This window comes from Egretta garzetta, unplaced genomic scaffold, assembly GCF_000687185.1.
Source record: "Egretta garzetta isolate BGI_Z169 unplaced genomic scaffold, ASM68718v1 scaffold656, whole genome shotgun sequence".
In the NCBI taxonomy this organism is placed as follows: domain Eukaryota; kingdom Metazoa; phylum Chordata; class Aves; order Pelecaniformes; family Ardeidae; genus Egretta; species Egretta garzetta.
This window is the reverse complement of record NW_009259968.1, coordinates 1,580,368-1,585,668: the sequence shown is the minus strand read 5'-3', so window position 1 is coordinate 1,585,668 and position 5,301 is coordinate 1,580,368.

The window sequence follows — 5,301 nt, the reverse complement described above, 5'->3', positions numbered from 1 at the left end:
AATACTGTGTGATTTGTGAGTTTGAAGCCTCACAATCTGAGCAGAAAACTGAACCTAAGTGTTATACTCCCACCATGAGACTGTAAATTCAGAACCAGACACCACTAATGGCCCACCAGATAAGCTAGTCTTTGGCACATTTGAAAAGGAAACAAACTAAATATTAGCTCTGTTCAGTTCTCTGGAGGGAAAAAAAAAAGCAGAAAAAAAAAAGCAGAAAAAAGAAAGAAAAAAAAAGAAAAAAAAAAAGAAGAGAACCATTTCCAACAGAAGACTCAGCTTTGGAGAAAAAATCACAGAACATTTTAGGTCTACCTCTTTCTTCAGTATTTGCTTGTTGGCTTGTGTGGGCCTTGACACCTGCCCTTTGCAGTCTACTGGGTGCGTAGGCACCTCATACCAGTGCTCTAGGGTCCAGGCTTCTTCCAACCACTTAACCCATGGCAAGGTCTGCAAGATCCCTCAATGGGTTTTGCTCTTAATTCCTAACTCCACTTGTTAAAATGAGTGCTCTTTTTGTATATTCAGCTCACTAACCCTAGTGCATTTATACAGTCATAAAAAACCAACTAGACAATGAAATTGCAGTAATCCCTGCTGACATAAAATACAGAAATGACATATCTGATGTTCCTAGAACTATTTAGTTATATATGATTTCTTCCAGCCATCGTTCTTTATATTTGTCATGTCTTTACTTTATACTGTCCACATTTAAAAGCATTCATAACAGAAATGAATTATACCATCTGGTCTAGATGACGAAAACCTTTTTAGATAAGAGCCTTTGCCATCTAATGGATACTAAAAGACCCAACTATGAGACAGTTGTCAGAATGGCACCAAAGTTTACAAAGAATTGAGGCAAATGTAAAACCAAAATGATGTACGTTATGCAGTTCAAATCCTTTTGTACCTGTGAATGAAGTCACATCTTTTTATCCATCCAGAGCCACAAGAGGAACAGTCAAATTCAGATGAATTACTGTTCCCAGGGTGCACTTCAGCATAGGGCAGGATCCCCACTGCATTTCTAGAGTTGGCTTGAGCTTGTTCCCAAGTCCCAACTTGCCTCTCAACACATTTTTTGCCAGTCAAAGAGTGACCAGAGGCATACTCACACTCACCTGCATGGTGATGGGGCAGATACCACCCTCTTCTGAAATACAAGAAAAGACATCAACTCCCAAGGAGTGCTGCTGAGTGTACACATTATCTTCAGTCTGCGAGTCCCTAATGAATATAACTAGATTATTCCAATGGGAATGACTACATTTACATCCTTGTATATTATTTGTCTTGTAAAAATATCATCATACCACTGCAACCCTTCTAGAAGGACTCAATATTTCTGCAAGGATTGCACATGGGATTTCTCAGCAAAGGACATATATGTAGGTTAAATTTCCTGTGAACAAAGCTATAAACTAATAAGAGAATATTCTAGTGATGATAAGCGGAATTCCACTTTAATTAAATATATGGCATGGTCAGAGATGATTTTTTAGTTCTATGTAATGGAAGGAAGATATACCTCACAAATAAAACGTGTCACATTTGAAATGTCACCAGGATTTCAAAGGGAGCCTGTTTTAGTTCATTTCCACTAGTCTCTGCACATGCATTATAAAGTTGATGTGTATCATTGGAAAGTCTATGCTGCCTGTCCTTGCCAAAATACTGCTCTCTCTGCTCAACAGGCCAGTGTAGAAAGTCACAAGACCCTGATATCAACATCTTATCTCTAAGGCATGCAAGAGTTGTTGGTCTGTCCCATATTCTTCTATTGGACCCATGGACAATTTCCTATAAATAACCGCCAGACTGAATATGTAGAGTAACATAGTTTTATTGTTGTCAGACAGCTTTTCCAGTATGTCATTTACACCCATAAGTGCCAGAAGCTGTGAGGGAAAGTAGCTGGAAATAAAAATCAAGCTGTGGTATAGTTTATTTCTTTTCATGCAAGCAGTTTTGTCCTTGTATACCTTTAGCTGCCCTGAAGGGCATACATCCTTGACTATATTGTTTTATATATAACTTTGACTATACCTGTTCCTAAACCAATATAATTATTGCCATCCCTTGTCCCCCCCTGGAAGGACAAATTTCCAATTTTCTATGTTCCTGTAAGCCGCCTCCTATGCCTGGGACAGGCTACTGGCCTTTTAAGATCAGCTTCTGTGATCCCAGTCCATTTAGGACAGCAATCAATCTGATAGCTATGCCAGGCAAGGGAGAGCTAAATGCAAAATACATAAATTCTGCCTTGAATGTAAGGGGTTCCAGCACTAATTCCAGTACAGTTTCAAAACTGAAGCTGTAAGGAGAGTTTTCCAGCTTGGGATCACCAACTGCCATTACACAATAAAATGTTGCTACCAAAGCTTCCAGCAAATGCTGTTGTCAAGCTATCTGTTGATCTGTTGTTGAATGAGATGAGTATAAAGCCTAAAGCAGCATTTTCCTCTGTGCTTAAAGGTGCCACCCCCTTCAAAGCACACCGCCATGCCTCCCTCCCAGTCCTGCCTCCTGGAATCCTTCTCTAAGCCTGTTTTGTAAATGCAGCAAGTCCTGTTTTGACTATGGATGGATGTACACTGCACAGTGACCGAAGGGAGGAATAATGTGCCTTCTGTTCAGCTACTGTATCCCGCTCCTCTCTCTGGCTATAAAGTTTAGGGCTAAAAAGGTCATTAATCTGATGATCGCCTGCATTTTGGTTTCATTCATCTCAGGGGAGTTTATCTTGCATTAGTCACAGCTATCTTAAACAATGTTCTTTTACTTTCCTTAATTGCATATTAGAATAAGAGGCAAAGAAGGAAGTGGTTATTTGTTTCTTGGTCCAGCTCCTCTAGACATAACCTTTTAAAATCCTTTAGAAATCCTCCAAACTCAAAAGGCTACTTTCCTTCCTTGCATTCACCCTTAACATTAACTTATCCAAAATGTCATTTATTTTCCACAAAGGATGATTTAAAAATTATACACCCCATTTTCAGACCTGCTACAAAGCTTTGTCCAGAGACGTTGCTATAGTGCTCCACAGTGAAACAAGCTTATTCTTATTCCTGCTCTTGCTTACTGCAAACTGGACACAGCTATCTGAGAATGATCTGAACCTCACTGTATGTCATTGTTTGTGAACAACAAAATGGCTTATTCATGCCAAGATTCTGTGTTGGGGTGCCTTTTTCTTTTCTTTCTTTCTTTCTTTCTTCCTTTCTTTCTTTCTTTCTTTCCTTCCTTCCTTCCTTCCTTTCTTCCTTTCTTTCTTTCTTTCTTTCCTTCCTTCCTTCCTTCCTTTCTTCCTTTCTTTCTTTCTTTCTTTCCTTCCTTCCTTCCTTCCTTTCTTCCTTTCTTTCTTTCTTTCTTTCCTTCCTTCCTTCCTTCCTTTCTTCCTTTCTTTCTTTCTTTCTTTCCTTCCTTCCTTCCTTCCTTTCTTCCTTTCTTTCTTTCTTTCTTTCCTTCCTTCCTTCCTTCCTTTCTTCCTTTCTTTCTTTCTTTCTTTCCTTCCTTCCTTCCTTCCTTTCTTCCTTTCTTTCTTTCTTTCTTTCCTTCCTTCCTTCCTTCCTTTCTTCCTTTCTTTCTTTCTTTCTTTCCTTCCTTCCTTCCTTCCTTTCTTCCTTTCTTTCTTTCTTTCTTTCCTTCCTTCCTTCCTTCCTTTCTTCCTTTCTTTCTTTCTTTCTTTCCTTCCTTCCTTCCTTCCTTCTTTCCTCCCTTCTTTCTTTCTTTCTTTCTTTCTCATTTTTTTCCCTCTCTCTTTGAACAACATTCAGATTTTCAAAAATGCAAAAAAAAAAATGGTAGCTGCTTTGTGCTGACCGCTTGGGAAAAGCAGGCTACTCAATTAAGGAACTAAATGAACCCTTGCAGGCTTTAGCTTCAGGATCTCATCTGTCAGAACTCATTTTTTCAGCTACCCCACAGTACCCTCATTCATGACATTATCCTGCCGCATCTGAGTACACCGTTGGAAATCAGCAAGGCTCCCTGGCTGACACAAAAAGAACACACCCTGCAGAAACTTTTTGCAATTAATGCTGCTGATGCTGATGGTGATGAGCAAGCAGCAGAGCTTCCAGCTTATTTTTACTTTTTCTATCTTTAAAGTATTCATTCAAGCACATCTGTGTGTCTCTAAATGCACTACAATGTTGGATGACGAGCCTGTTGCTAGGCTACTAACAACACGTCCTTTTATATGTCTAAAAATACATTTAACTTCTGTATTTAATGATACTTCCCCTGTATTCTAAAGCACACATGATTATTGCAGAGCACCTTGAGGCTTTGGGAAGCTGAATGTTTTATTCCCTGTTACACAGCCCTTTTGTTAAGATTGTTACAGAATCTGGGATGGGGCGTGAGTGCTCCTGTTTCCTAATTCGTATATGCTTGACAATCATAACAAACAGAGCTGGAAAGGACTCTAAAGGTCATGTTACTTATCTGTCTATATAAGGCAGGATCAACTAAATAACTCCTGGCAGACGTTTGTCAAACAAGAGTCTGAAAGTTTCTAGTGATGGAGATTCTTTGACCTCCCTAGGCAACCTAATCCCATGCCTAAATATCCCCACTAGAAGGTATTTCCCCAATATCCAACCTAAATCTCCCTCACTGCTCTTTAAATTCATTACTGCTTTTATGAAATGCAGTTCATGGGTGTTGCATGACTAGACAGATTGAAAAAACCTAGCCAACAACAGCAAAATTAGGTACCCGTCCTTTTTCAGACTACATAAAGACAGTTATTTCCAATAAATAGAATAAAGGCAGCTGCTGCTCCTGCTTCAGACTGAGATGCAAGTCTCTAAAACATTTTAAAAGGGGAAACTTCCATACATTCAGAATTCTGTATCTGGTTTCTTCCTGATGGAAAGAAACACCACAGAATAGATCTGGTATGAGTTCAAGGGATTATTGAGGGAGGTCAACATGGAGGCTATACTGAAAACTTACGTGCAGCCTTACGTTCCCACTTGTCCAGATTGTTCCACATAAGTACAAGTGATTAAAAGTGAACATACACTTAATTCCTCACAAAGTCAAGGCCAGTTATGGGCTGGAGAACCGAGTCTTTGATGATAGAAGTAGACAGTGGACAGTGTCCTATAGTCATGTATGAGTAAAAGAGCAGATTTTCCCTATCACGATGAGGAACACCACAACAATGTGCTTCAAAAGGATACCTATAGCAAGTGCCAGCACACACAGGGTGGTGATGGATTTCTAACACTGTCACTGTGAATAATGTATTTTGAGTAAATAATGGGTATTTTGGTCTAGCTGCTG